This window comes from Anopheles darlingi, chromosome 2 (genome assembly GCF_943734745.1).
Source record: "Anopheles darlingi chromosome 2, idAnoDarlMG_H_01, whole genome shotgun sequence".
In the NCBI taxonomy this organism is placed as follows: Eukaryota; Metazoa; Arthropoda; class Insecta; order Diptera; family Culicidae; genus Anopheles; species Anopheles darlingi.
Window position 1 is genome coordinate 50,951,903 of NC_064874.1, and position 15,830 is coordinate 50,967,732.

Sequence of the window (15,830 nt, forward strand, 5' to 3'; positions counted from 1 at the left end):
CCTGCGTCAGCAAACGACAAAAGCAGAAGAATGACTGAGAGAACCTCGGAACAATGTTCGGGAAAAAGAGAGCCGCTCTCACAAGCTCACCCATCAGCGATGGCGTTGCTGAGGAACACGCACGAGCGTATACGCAATCGCCCGTGCGGAAGTGAGACGGTCGCTTGTCTCTCTCTCTCTCTCGGGAACACCGTTCTGCTCTTGCTTGGTTTGGTGGCCCGTTTTACTCTCGTGGCGTTTTCTTATCACCCTCGAACACGGCGGCTACTAAATGGCGCTCTCTTTCTCTCTCATCAGTAGCCGCCCGAGTAGCTCGGGCCATCGACATGACGACAGATTTTTTATTTCTTTTTTTTGTCCCGTCCTGTTTCAAATCCTCCCCAAATCATGGCCGTTCTCGATGTCGCGCTTGTGTGCGCTCTTGAACCCAACCACGAGCGCCGTTACGCCAACGAGTCCATCGCCTGAACTCCCATCAACTCTCCGGGTGCGGTGTAACGACGTTGCCGAGGAGATCGAGGCTCTGCTGGTCGGCACCAGCGATTGGATGGAGAGCTATTCTGCTTATAACCTTTTTTCCACCGGATTCTCTAATATTCCAGCAAAGCATGTGGTATTTGTGTACCCAGCCATAATCATCACGTGTCTCGATTAACCTTGAAACTCCAGGTTTCATCTACCAACTCTGAATGTGGGCGTTGAGGCCCGTTGCCGAACATCTGATAGTGTCCGTTCCTTCGACCTGTTTGCGTTGCGTTGCTCCCGAGAAGTTCATGAACTCGTTAAGCTTCTGGAGGCCATCGTTTCGAGGTGTGCTAGGTGTGCGAGGACGATGGATGGGGACGCGGGGTTTCTTTTATGGTTGTGTTGAATATGTCTGGTTGTTGGCTACCTCCAAGAGGTCATGTGTAGGCCGGCCCCGAAAGACCCACGAAGGAGGGTGCGCTGATGCTCACAGTACGGACAGTTTGAAGAGGCAGCCAACAAAAGCCACTGCATGAGTGCGTGTTACATTAAAATTTATGGAGAGCAAAGAAATGGAAGGGAGATAGCGAACGAGAGGTGAAAAACTGGTGCAGGACAAACCGTAGGTACAAGGTTAAACCGTGCTTCGTCCATATGTACCGAACCAGACACCAAGGACACAATAGTTTTTTGGCTGACTAGACAAACCTGGCACCGCCGCGTGTAGCGGGACCATCCCATCCGATGTCGCAAGCAAGTCGCTAAATCGATCAGTAGTGTTTGAAGGTTATATGAGTTCATGGAACGGGATCAGAGACCGTGTGTGCGGGGTTCTCGGGTCTGGAGGCTTGAGGTTGATGTTGTAAATTCTAGATAAATTAGCCTGCCAACAACAATACACGCTCAGCTTACGGTGGATCCTCCATCCCTCCCTGACCAATATGTTGACCGATTGATTGGAATTGGAACCACGTCGAAAACGTGATGTGCAGTCATCGAGAATACCCTCCTGCGCAGCAGCGAGAAGAGGATGGCAAGAGCTGACGCAAGCGAGAGCGAGTGCGGAAGAGTCGAAGGACGGAAGTAAACACACGCGGTCGCGGTCAGAGAACGAGAACGCGTTGAGCGCAGAGCGAGCTCCCCGTCTTTGCGAGACAGAGAGAGAGAGAGAGACCACGAGAGAGAACTCGATGCGCTCGTTTGTTTCTCTTGACGCTCGCTTTGCGCGCGCTCTCTTTATGCGTGTCTCTTTCGCACACTCATTCGCTCTCATTTGCTCTCATGCTCTTCCGTACAAGTCAGTGTTGATGCTGTTGTTGCTATTGCTCGGCTAACAAGTGGACTGCCGCTGCTGAAGGTTGGCACGCGATGGACGACGATGTGGAGTCAGCGAACGACGAACCTTGGGGATCAGGGCAGCAGCGAATGAACTGTCCCGCACCGCACCGGTTGCTACGACCCATAAGCTGACATCATGTGTACAGTCACCACCACACACAGCCACATCGAAATATGCCCTCGCACACATACGCAAGGACAGTTCGGTTCACATTTCTGCCGAAAAACAGCACACAGGATGCTCTCGGTGTGGGGTGGCGTATCGAAGCGACAAAGCGAGCAAAAAGACTGAAGGATGTATGTGCGAAAATTTGATAAGAGACATTCGCTACCCCCGACGAACGCACACACGCGGAACACACGACGAAATCTTGTGTGCGCCGCAAAGTGTTTCAGACGACCTTCAACGGGCGTTTTTCGGTGGACTGCGCTGTGTTCTGCTCCACACAAACCATAGCCATTGTTCCCGTCCATCGACTTGCAGTTACAAAGTAAGGTGTCGTCTCTACGATGATATGGATAAGATGAGCACCGGCGGATCATCAAAGTATTCATTAGAATTGGAACAACTATCAGCATAGACCCTTTACATAAATGAAAGAGCTGAAAGACACGTTTCGCGAAGAGCAACGACCATGCAAGTTGAAGAACAAAATGAACGAATAAGATAAAAGAAATAAAATATTGATCCACATTCACCACATCCACAGTAAAAAAAACCATGTCCTCCACATACATTTTCTGGTCTAGCATAAGAGAGTTGAAAGCCATCGCCGCAATGCTCGCCAAGCGATTCCGGCATTCCGGTTGTCGTCTCTTTGTGATTTTTGCCCGAGCTCGCCGCCGTCTCGCCTTCTGTGATGTGTCTGTGCTGCTGCTGCTGCTGTTGGCTTTGACCCAAGGTAAGATGGCGAGGGGAGGAGACGAAGAAGCAGACATCCCCCCGCACAAGGCTCCTCACAGAGAACTGCCGCTGAATACAGTGCACTTGTGTGTGAAAACAGCGGAGCTCGTTTTTTCGAGGTTATCAAATTTCGGCAAAAGTATATAAATGACCTCCACTACGGTGCGCGCGTGTTTTCCGACACTGTTTCGGCCAAGGAACACGTATTCTTCGCTATTTGTTAGCACCGAGCCACACGCCATAGCCTAACCTTCGTTGGTTTCTTGATTTTCTTAACACTTTTTTATGCTCGGCACTGCAGGCGCAGGAAACCGAGGATATTTATAATGTTATTACTAAGCCATATCCCCACCAGCGGATACGGCAGAAGTGCGAATCAAACATGACGTGACCATTTGGATGATTTTCAATAGAACGAAACTACATTGTGGAAGCTAAATGAAGTGAGCCCGACACCGTGTCCCTTAGGCGATAGCGGAACGCGTTATATTATTCCTCCTTATATTATATCCATTTTTTTCATTATATATTTCCTGACATTTATGGGGCGCCTAGGTCGCAGGGAGAATCCTCGCCCGGATGTTGGTATAGGAGGTTTCAAAAACGATAAAAAATCTTTCCATTTGTTTTCTTCCACGGAAAAAGGATGTCTTTCTCAGTTCCTTCTTACCTATTTTAGGGGGGAGAAAATGGCAATCGATCGATTGTAGGATTGTAGAAATCCTTTTTTGACCTTCCGTCCGTGTCCGTTTCGCTTATTGCCTCGTCCGAGGACGAAGTTTAATGCATAAATAGCAGCGAAACTCGAAAAACCATCGTGAAGGAGAGAGAACTTTACCCTCTTTACTTTATTGGCGTCCATTTGGTTAGGACACGACCAAGGAAAGAAAGGAATATAGTTTTGTATCCCTTATATTTCCATGTTTCCAAGCGAGCCGTGATGACTAGCGTGAGAAACTACCAGCTTTATGCTACTTTTCACCCTATCCCCTAATATGATACTTCACGTGCTCTGTGTCTATTCATCATTCACTGTATACCGCCTTGGTGGGGTTACCATGAAACACACAGACACACCCTCGATCATCAGTTGTTGACGATAAATACTCATCGTCATCGGAAGGGTACACGACGACCGTTCCTCTGAACTGCTGCTTTTCGTGTACGCACCATGTACCCTACTCTGTACAGCGATAATTATGTCCCCTTCATGCGTACGCCCGAAGTCTTCATTTGAAGATAAACGATGAATAGGACGATTTTCGTACTGCATGTTTTGCGACATTGTTGTAAGATTGAAAAGTAAAATAATTTGCAAAACATTTAATATTTCGACAAATTACAATAGAGTCCAAATATCAAACAAATATTTCATGCCGCCAAACCATTGCTTGCTTTGATCAGAATGTCCAAAACAGGGTAGGTGGCAAAGACACCTGGCCACAGCAGGACGAACGTAATGACGGACGACAGCAGGCACCCAGGCACACACACACAGAGGAGGCCATGAGGAATGAGATTGTGTTTGTATGAGAGGATTAGCTTAAACCCCAAAAGGGAAAGCACGGTACCAATAGCGGCGTTCCCGCGGGACAATCGGAAATACGTTCCACATCCCTCCGGAAAATGATCCACTCCCTAGGAAATTCCCGGTAGCCCGTCTGCACACTCGCTGCTGCTGCTGCTGCAGCAAAACCACAGTGGACCACAAAAGGACCGTTGCAAATGTGATCGACCTTTCTTCCTTTTGTGTGTGTGTGCGAGCGTGTGTGTGTATGTGGTGTCCCATTATGTGGGTGCCAGGAGCTACTGGATACAGAAGTGAATAAAAAAAAAAGAAAAAAAAGAAGAGAAGTCCAGGGAGACATGGCATGGCCACTATGGAATCACAGCACCAATCGCGGCGTTCCGAGTGGAAGAATAATTCCTTAAATCGGATCCTCTTTCTGCTTTCGTTGCTTAGTGCTCTCGCTCCTACTGCAACGTTTCTCGAAATTTGCAAAATTACAATTGGAATATGAAATGAAGGTACCAAAAGGAAGCTTTACCTGAATGGGTGCACCACAAGGAATTCCATTGCCTGCACCGCCGCTAGCATGTTCCTACCACCGTCGAGGTGGTGATGGTGGTGGCCGCCGTTATCGCCGAGGACACCCGCACCAACAATCATGCGTTGGGAATCGACGCAGTTAACTTTAGCAAAACTCACTTATGATGGACCTTAACAACTACCAGCCATTCTACTTTGTCGGTTTCGTGCCACAGTGACAAAATACGGCGGTTGAAATGAATGTTTATAAAAACATTGTTTCACAAACGCTGGCTATCGTCCTGCTATCGTTAAGGTTTGTTTATTACTGTGCGCCCAAAGCACATACTAATAACGCACGCGGTCTGGGGGCTAGCTGTTGATTGTTTGTAGAAGGAAAGGCACAAAACGGTAAAAACCGAAATCTCACGGAGTCCTTGTCACGTAGTGTCAGCCAACAAATGCGAATGTCAAAGCGATGTTTTATCACACCTTCTAAATGTATATAAAAGTGTAGACGCTTTCGCCACTAGCTCACTCACAAAGCCACCTATTTGCACTTTGACAACGAGGTGCAATACACAGCCAGAGTAACGTTAGTCCAAGTAGTTCGAGATCACTAGAGATCACTTTCTATATTCGAACTCTAGTCCAGCGCTCCAGACAGAGCAAAACGGAGGCTCCTGATGGCTACGGCAGACTCCCTGAAACTGAGGAACCGAGACGCGTTACCCCGACGAAGCATGATCGCGGGAAGTAGTGTAGGCTGATCGTGCGGAACTATCCTGAGGCTCTTGTCGAAGGACCGAGGATCCTAGGATCAGCTCCTCTTCAAGCGACACACACGGGTATCGTGTCTCGGAGTAAGCAGGCAAAGAAAGCCACCATTCGATGGAGCGAGTGAGCAAACGAATGCGTCAAGAAAAACGAAGAATGAAGGAATTGTGCATACCACCACCGTGTAGAGGTGCCCTTCCTTGGTTCTTCTGGTTTCTTCTTTAATCTCACCCTCTCCCTTGGCTCTGCTGTAGGTAGCAGCAGATTGGTGCCGGTAGAAAGGACCGAGAGACAAGATCGTTTGACGAATTTGGACGAATTCGATCCACGAGCGAGCGAGCCACACACAGCGTCGTCGTGCGTGGTGTGGTTCCTCTTCCAGTTGCACATGGCGATCTGCTTCACGGCGATCGTGCTCACGCTGTGTGTGCGTGCGTATGTATGTGTGCTAAGTGCGTTACGGTACTCGGTCACGGTGCTGTGAAAGAGGTTTGTTCCATTTTCTGGCGACCCGAACGTAAGGCCACCACGGTGGTATTACAGAATACCTACCCGGGTGCTATGCCGCCGTACAAGAAGCATATGCAACGATCGCCCAAACGGCCACCACCTGCACCCGGCCTTTGGCCTCGAAAATATTGCTTATCCTCTATTACACGGATAGCTATTACAGTTTTTTTTTATATTATAAAAACTTCTCTTGGTCTCTACCACAGGCAATTAACAAATATTTACACCCGCGAGCCACATTCCTGCCATGCGGGATGATGCAGAGGTGTTCGTGTGTCACCAAATACACCAAATGTTTTACGATCCCCTGCTGCGAATTCGTTGAGGTCAGCATCTTAAAACAAAACTCGAGAGAAAATCAATAAGAAACCCACCACAAAATTGACGCTGCGGGCAGCCAAGGAAAACGTAACATTCAGATGGTATTCGGGGACGAGATACGCACACGACGCGAGACAGCTTTGTTCAGCTGTGTGCAAGCCAAAATGGTAGAATGTTGTTTTCCGTCCGTTCGATTGTACCCCTTTCTTTTCTTCTGAAGCTTTCGGTCGCATTTAGGCTACAAAGGAAAGGATTGTTACTGCAATCCAGCAGGTTTAGAGGACGTACCTGTGTGACTATCATTTTTAAAAAAATGCGTTTAAATGAAAGAATTTGGTTGTGTGTTTTTACAAATATGACAAACATGTTAAGGTGCTCAATGGTGGTTATTAATGATGGTCGTAAACCTATGTAAAGAAATAACTCTTTCCTTGTAATAATTTTTCATCTTATTGTTAGTTCTGCATCGATTTGTTCTGCGTAGCTATGCCACGATTCTATCAAATATGTTGGTCACACGACACCTCTCTTCTGTTCATTAATTGCACTATTTTTTGGATCAGAACTCTAATAATTGAGTTCAATCATCAAAAAGCGCATTGGTCATACACTAGTACACCAAGCTGATTATCAAGCCAATTAGCTATTCTTGTATCATGAGTAGAAATTTTAGCCGCTTTCAACTCACGCAACTTCGGCAACCTATTTTCCTTCTACGTTTACGAGCAGGCTCGATTATGTAGTACCTTGTGCTTGTCGTTCTTCTGTGCTGTTCGAAAATTTCGAAAAATCATACCAAACCATCGTTCTATCATTCTACGTAAGAGAATTGGAATGGTGGAATCGGTGATCGAACTCTTGAAACACCAGAAGGTCAAATCAAAAAGTAAATGGCAAACTCTTTTTATTCGTTTGTTTTTAATGATGAATTTGATACACCATTTTGGTACGCGTTTTGTGTAATCCATTTTTAACCATGAGTATAGTTCGCATCAAAATGGTCGATCCCCGATTGTACGCTAAACGGTGCAATATGATAGGCACACAATTATCAGCAGCAGAACGAACCACTGCCTCCGAGGTTACTTGGTTACTTGATTGCTCTCATTGCACCCGTTCCTGTGGTGGAGACCGGGCGTGATGGCAAGCAGTAAAAAATGGCGCGCACACATTTATTTGATTTTGTTAACACCGTTCACGAAGGTCTTTCGCATTTTCTCGACACACTCGGGACGGCGTAACGATCCGCCTTCGTCGTGCATACGTCGACGTCTGGGCCTCCTCCGCTTGATCCACCTCCTCTCGCTCTCTCTCTCTCTGCAGTTCCCCATGTAGGTGATCTAGTTTCGTTAATAGAAGTGATAAACCACGAACCAACCTTTTTGGCCACTACACGAATCGGGCCCATTTGGGTTCTCTTCCTCTTCTTCTTCCAATTTATCTCGCATCCACCAACGGGTTGGAGAGGTTGCTGCGGTCACGGCGGATAGTAGCGTGATGCTTTTGCTTCTCTGCTGGCACGCGGGGTACGATCGCGCGCGCGGTTCCCGCTCTATCGCTCAGTGAAATGTTTGAGGTCAGACGACCAAGGCAAATGACAAATGTTTGATGAGCATTAATGAACGATAATGAAGAAACGCTGTCGAAATGTGGGGTACATTTTTCTCTTGCTGTCCATGTTTGGGATGAGCCCCACATATTCCGCCTCGGACAGCCGGACTCTATCCTTCATATCTGGCACCGTTTTTTTTTGTTTTGCTTTAGATAATTGATTTCGCAATGCTATGCGCATAGCTGTGGCTTTTTAGCGTGTGTGCAGGAGCAGCGACGGTTGCTTTTTTGGCTAATGTCCAGAACGTTACACCACCATTTATCCCATGCACTGCTATCTCGCCCCGCCACTCGGATTGCGATTGTGAAAATCAATAGCCATTTTTATACTTTTGCTGCTGCACTGTTGGATACATCTTCAGAAAACAATGCCTTTTTAAGTCACTCTGCGTAAACACAACCCCTGCCCTTAAAAGTAGTCATCGTTACATCCGTCACACCACCGCGTGACACACACGCATGGATACATACACACACACACACAGACACAAAACCGAGATGACAGCTCTCGTTTACTTTTTATTTTATTTCCTTGACAATCGTTGGATGGCTCCTTCGATCGAGCGCGCCGTTTCCTCCTTCGTTCAAGCAACCCTCCTTTTTGGTGCGATTTTACTGCCCCGATCGAGTAACGAGAGTGCGAGACGGACGTAAAACGGGTGTGATGACGATGTCGTGTTCTGGTTTACTTTTACCGGGCCAGCATTTTCTCTCACGATCCACGGGAACGACCCACGATCACGACGACTTCGACGACGACTCCGGGGTGCCGCTGCTTTTGCCAAGCCAAGCGACTCTCTAGTGAAAGGGGTAAGCCTAGGGGATCGGCCCAGGCCAGTCACTGTCCGCCTGTCATCGATGGTTTGTTCGATTTGCTCCAATTGATTATGGACCATCCAAAGGCACTTCCCTCCCTCCACGCGAAGAGAGCAATGGTGTGAGACCGCTCCGTGGTGGTGGTGTGTAGAAATGTTCGCGATTCACAATTGCTTAACGATGGGCGAAAACCACAATCCTCCGCCCCACCGCCTGTCAGCCGTTGCGCTCTCGCGAAATTTTGTCGCCAGCAACTCGTTCAGCCGTTCAGACAGCCGTCGCAGTGTGTAGTAGACGCACTGTTGTCGTGTGGCCTCGGTTTCGCTAAATGCAGATACGGAAGTGTAACGATCAGTGGCGTCGCTGTTGGCGTTTGGCCATTTTGTGGTTTTGTATCGCGTCAGCCAGTGAGAGCTAGTGGTCAGAGTATATCAGAGTTGATAGCACCCAATCCGACTCTCAGTGTTTCGAAAGGGTGGATGCAATACACAACCACGATGCAAGATAAAATGCGGCTGTAGTAATGACTAAAGTAGGCTAGTCGTATACATAGTATTGGAATTATTTGAAATAAAAAAGCTTCAAGTTTCTCGTTCGTATGATGCTGAAGTTCCGCACTAAGCAAGGATACTTAAGGACTACAAGTAGGCGTTTCTTCTATCGTGGACATGTCAAATGCAATACACAGCCTTCTATGAACAACTCGAAAAAGAGGTGTCCCAATCAAGCAGACCAGCAGCCTCCTTTAGCGGATGATATCTTGGATAACGAGAAGATGCAACGCTATCACAGTGGCTGTTGCAATGGCCGCCTGCCACAGCCGCCTGCCATCCTAATTTGTCTCACTAGAGCTAATTTTACATTGTGAACCGTGCAATCCGATTTGTCAGCACATTTGTACCAGACGATGATGCTAGTACCTCGGTCACAGAAACATATTTATTTAAGTGACCCCCTCACCCTCGCCCTTTACTCACTTTGTTCGCCACGCATCGGAGCCTTGCAATCATGAAACTTTTTATCTTAATATGCAAAGATAACTGCATTTTTTGGATTGTTTTAGGACTCGCTGGAGCGTTAGTTTGAAACCCAGTTTAAAATGGAGTAAAAGGCGAAAGGAAACCGATAGAAAAGACGCGCTAGTGAAAGTATCTTGGAACCAGGGCTTTTCTTCTGCGGAAAGGGCTCAACAACTTGGTTGGAAAGGGCTCTCTCCCTCTCTTTTTCACCGTCTCTACTACCCGCCCTCTCTCTCTCTCTCTGTTTGTGGGACATGCCTTGGTTTAGAAAGTTTCATTTTCATATGAATCGACCAGGAGACACGCGGTCAGCAACCGATGGAGGAAACACTCGCTTTTCTCTCACCCCCTCCCTTTTCCCGACCCCCTGTGCGATTTTCTATACAGCGTGATTTTCCTAAGTGTACAACATACCAAACGACCGATAAACTTCCTTCAATTATCTTTCGCTTCAGCGCTACGAAGTCGCAATGGTTCGTGTTCGTGTTGTTAAAGTGTTGTGTAGTAGAAAAAAAAAACATTTTCAAAATTATTTAAATTGGCGTAAGAAGGTTTATATCCGTTCGTCTAAAAGCAAAATCGAAGCAATGCAGAGCGTACACTCAATGGTTCCAATCTGTGCCTTTAGTGAAAGGGAATACCATAGCAGAGCTTGGCGTTATCGATGAGAACGCAATCATCATCTCTTCAGAGGTGGTGCGCAATGAAGGAGGTTAGGCAAATTAGTTTCGCAACCGTTAGCAAGCGTGAACCACCAATCTGGTCGGTGAAAGTTTGGCCGACAGGACGTCAATTGTCGCCTGTCGGCTGTCGGTTGGCCGCCACATTGGCCACATACTTCGCGGACGGTGGTGATTTCGTTGGTTCCTGTCCTGTTTGTAAGATACGAAACATATACTCAATGCATGCTCGCCCACCCACCCACCCACCGATCGATCGCGTTGTTAGTTAGAAAGCTTCAACGGCAATAAGCCCTCTTTATCTTTATGTGTATGTCGTTGGCTGTTTGATTTGCGGAAAAAATGAAAGCATATAGTACAACAGTAACACCCCGTGATGTTGTTAATTCGAAATCTTTCTTATCGATCCGTGGTTAGCGTTCACCGAAGTAGTAAATCTCGTTACCACCATTCATGTTTTTCCCCACACATTGCGGCAACACTCCGTGGCAGAGAATTTTGAGTTCTCGTCTTACCTACACAACGAGATATGCTACCAGACAGAAGTGACACAAGATTTTCTTGCGTACCGAAGGCCATCAGGCCAAATCTTATCTTATCGAGTGCTGTTACGCACGATCACACACCAAAACGGCGATGCGCGATCGATAGGGGACATCATCATACACGGAAACGTGAATCGATTGACGCCGCTTGGCATACGTAACGACCTTGTGCGTACGTTCATTGCTCTCACTATGACTCTTTTGTGATTGCGCACGTAATTTGATAACACGTCAGCAGCACCCGTTACTAGCGTTACACTTCTGGTACCACCTTCGGGCATTGTTTTAGTGCACCATTTTAGTCGCGTCAGTCAATCATTGTTGGCGCTGATGAGTTGCAAAGATTGATTGATTATTGATTTTTGGTGCTGGGTGGGTGAGAGATATGATATGCTCGCAACACACATCATTCATATGCGATATCATAACACGGATTGCATCTCTACCGCGGATGATTGGCCGTGATCGTGTGCAGCAAGGTCACTTAGAACACGAATCAAGTAACATCGTCGCACACACAACTTGAGCGCGCATCATCTTCCCCCCATCACCCATTTGATCGCCCAGCACGTGTACGTTGTTATCAGGCCTGACTTCCCCTCCGGTGGGAAGTGCGGAAATAAAATGGTAATTAAAGCCAGTTTGTTGCAGGCCAGTGTGCAGTAGTCGCCGCCGTTGCGCGTGGTGTGCCAATTTCCTTGCACAAAGACCTCTCCGCCGTTGCCAGATCCCTGGAGTCCGTCGTGTACCGGTAAATAGATACCCGTAAGCAGACCCCTTGGGCCTGAGCTAGGGCCGCGCCTGGGTGTACTTGGAGTGGCCGTTAGTTTACCTTGCGGATCATTTATTTGTTTGCTTTGCTCGCGCTTGTGCGCTGCATTTGCGTTACTTTACTGTTGCTGTGGTGCTCGTGCACAGTATAGTAGTAGGCACTGCTCCACTCCGTTACGAAAACCCCCACCACCAGAGTGGTGGCAGAGAGCCACACGCACACCAAGCAGGCGGTGGGTGAGATCTGAATTCGCACGACAGCGGCTGCAGCGGTGGCGGTGGCGGCCGTCAACGACGCATGGCGAAGGAAATGCCGTTTTATCTTCCGGCTCGTGCCGGCACTGTTGACGGTCGTTTTGAGGTCGGTGTAATGTGAAGCTGATGCCGAATCTCAGGGGCAACACCGTGATTAGGCCTTGCTGAGGCTGAGACGCGACTTCGGTCAGTCTCCGTTCGCTCGCTCGTTCGTTCGCTGAAAAAGTGAGAAGTAGAAACTTGGTGAAGCGGCTCAAGGCGTTCCGGCCTGCCAGCCTGCCAGCCTGCCAACCGGCCAGCCAGTCACAGCCAGTCTCTGTATCGGTCTCAGTCTGGTCAATCGGTCAGAAGCAAATCGAAAGGACACCAAACTGGTATGCATATGCGGAAGAGAGCGTCGTCGTCGCCGTCTTTGCCATCATCGATTTCGACTTCATGGCTTTTGTACTGAGTGCAAAGAGCGTGACCATGTTGAAGGTATTCTCCCCGTTATGGTCGTTATGATGATGATGATGAAGATCCAATCGAGTGATCCATTATTAGACCAAATAACCTATAAGCGTACAACCGACTGTCTGCTTCATTCAATTCGATACCTAGAACGTTATGCAAGGCTGTGACGAGGTGGTTTATCTCTGGCCATTTGACCAGTTCAAACTGGAACGGCCAACAACCACAAACCATCCTCGACCAGCGACGACGACGACGACGACGACCGGGCACGACCCATTCCAAAGCTGGCCCCGCGTGTGTGTCTGGACCATGTGTCGCCACCTCGTAGCAAGGTCAAAGCGTGCGCAATAGGCGCAAAAACGCACATCGAGCCCCGAATCTGGCTGGTTTTGCCGTGCCGTGCCGTCTGTATGTGTGTCTGGTCAACATTGTGGGGGTTTCGTGACTCTGTTTAGCGTACTTCGTTTTCTTCTTTTTCCGTTGCTTCGATGATTATCAAGCAGCGGAGCACCGCGTGAGCGTGACTCGTCAAGATACAGTTAGCTAATCGTCCTATCACACACAATCGTTCACCGCCGTCCTCGCTCGCCGCGACAATTCACCGTTACGAGGGGATTTTTTTTTCAAATGATTAACAAACGTTTTGGGATTATTTTATGGCACACGTTAATGCTATTACTACCTCATACTGGTTGGTTCTAGATTGCATTCTTCCTAGATAGACGATGGTTGAATGTCAAATGAATGTAATCAATATCCGTGTTGAGTTCTGAACAAGACCACAACAGCAAAGGAAGGGCACCATTATGAACTCGAAAATGCAAAAATGTTAATATTTCAATGTTCCTTGCGTTCCAATGTTCAATGTTTCAATGTTTCAATGTGATCCTTGCGGATTCGATTTGCGCATGCCATGCTGCGGCGTGATTGAATTAGTAACATTGAGCTTAGCTAACCTTCTCACCGACCATTGGTCTGTAGTCAATGGAATGTTTTTTTAAACTGATTTATTCACGCGTAAATTCATTCATACAAACTATATCTAATCAGATTGAGCGAACAAATGTTTCCACAGGATTAGCAACAATACTGAGATTTTGATTAAATAACAACACGAACACGAACGCTAATGACGAAAAACAGCCCCAAAGACATAATTTTCTTTGCTTTTTTTATGCAACTGCATAGTTCTTCAATGTAGTGCTATGGTCTAAGGTTTATGCTTTATTCAATGATAGAAAACTAATAAAATATTAGTAGGTATTATGCTAGTAGCTATTATGGATTATATTAGTAGATATTATATTAGTTTTCTATCACATTGTCTATTAAGGGGGGGGGCTTTGGTTATTTCGGATTAAAACAAGGATCATTTTTGACGATTTTTAGTGAAGAAACTATCCAACTTTATGTTTTCAAAATAATGTCATATCAAACTACAACTATTCAAGAATATTTGGTTCCAATTTGAGGAAGATTTGATCTAAACTGCGTCCATCGCATCCAATCTAGAAAGGCAAGTCTGCGAAAATGTACTTTTTGCGATGCCCATCGTAGCCACGTGACGGGTCATCATAAATATACATATCAATATTCTTTTGATAGATTATAAGTTTATCCAGGTAGCCCCGTCGAGTTTTTATAGAATTTCCCATTTTTCGATTTTTGGCAGATTTTTGAAGTTGAAAAAGTGAAGCTTTTTTTTCGATATTGCCTCAAACAATGAGCTTTACATATTAAAAAAATTATATAAAAAAAAGTATCAACAATTATTATAAAAACTCAACGGGGCTACCTAGCAAATAGTGTACAGATTTTATGTTCAAAATTTCAAATCGATCGGTCCAGTAGTTTTTGTGCTACGATGGGCACCGACTTTGAAACCGTAGGTTTTGGGAAACGCGATTCAAAATTGCGAGTTTGCTTTGAACAATGTATGAAGCTATGTTTTTCAAAAATCAATATCTTTGTCAGTTTTGCTTCGATTGATCTCAAAATTTTACACAATACTCTTGAAAGGATAAGAACTCATAAAAAAATATAAAAAATAAATGCGAATAAATAAAATAAAATACCGAAGCCCCCCCTTAAGACATCACATTGTTCTAAATATGGCTGTTCTAGAGGATTTCCAAATACAAAATTCCCTAGACAGCACAAGCAATTGGAAACACATGAGAGTTAGTAGCATCAATTTGTAAAGCAGTTCAAATTCATCTTACGAGCTGCTAGCCATATGCACGCCAATTTCTTGTTTGAGCAGGTGGCACAATTCCTCATTGGTATCGTAAACTAGAAGTACTACGGTGTAGGTGCACATCCCTTTCTTTCTCTCCACTCCAGAGTCAAGCTTGCAACAGAATTGCAGCAATGATTTCACGTGCAAAACGTTCCCCACGCGCAGCCCCAACCGATCCCCACATCACGTTTATCGTTGTTGTTAGTATGGTCGCCTTTCTGTTCGGTGCAACGTGCATCGGAAACAAATCGTCCACAACCACCAGTCACAAACACACACAAACAACACGTTTGGAAAACGGGGTAGTGAGAGATTGTTGCGCCACGCGAGCAACCACACTCATCGTCGGTAGTGCATCTTTTGCTGACGCAAACCCACCGAGGCAACGTTAACATATAAATATTTGAACTTGAATTTATTGGCAAGGTTAACATACCACGAGCAAATGGCCGTTGCATGCCACATTCTCGATATTCGTGCACGTTCTTCCTTCCGTCTAAACGCTATTCAATCAAAATCACCCCCCTCCGATGTTCGTCATCATCGTATCTCCGATACATGCGCCACCGGTGTGAATCCCCTTGCCATTCGTACCTTTTCTGTTATTGTTTCTGTTGCCAAGTGGTTCAAGGAACAAACAGTTCGGTTTACCAGTGACCATAGTAGCAAACGAATTTGGGAACTTTATTATTAAAATTACCGACTAAGCCATGGTGAGACTCAATGCTTTATACTACAAATCTCAACTATTTGTGGAAATCAAATAACCACATGGACAAAGTTGTTCTTCAACCTCTGCTATCTTCTTTACAGAGCCTTCCCCGAGGTTGTTGATGGAATTTCAATAAAAGCAGACATGAAATTTCGAAATTCAATTTCAACAATCGCAGATGTTACCTATTTCCATCTTTTCGTGCTCCTTATCCTCTCTCCGCTTTTCTACGAACCCGTAAAACTGTGTCCTCTACAGCGGCTGAATGTGTTAGTGACAATATATAACTATTGGGAAGCAGGATGGCAAAATTATTGCCATTTTTTTAATTCCAAACTTCCGACCAAGCAAGGATCTAAAATCCACGACCATAACCACAACGCGA

General features: G+C 46.2%; 1 protein-coding gene across 4 annotated transcripts in view; it reads right to left on the minus strand.

Moving 5' to 3' along the window:
• The window catches only part of LOC125948343 (protein roadkill), a 67,339-nt gene that overhangs the window by 20,809 nt on the left and 30,700 nt on the right, over positions 1-15,830 (minus strand). The window contains exon 1 of one of the 4 annotated variants that reach the window (XM_049674296.1): positions 1-136. This exon is cut by the window's left edge and continues 84 nt beyond it. The exons of the other annotated variants lie outside the window; for them this stretch is intronic. The gene's annotated coding sequence lies outside the window, so the exon portion shown is untranslated. Of the gene's footprint in view, positions 137-15,830 lie in introns of those variants that run through there. 4 annotated transcript variants of the gene reach the window in all.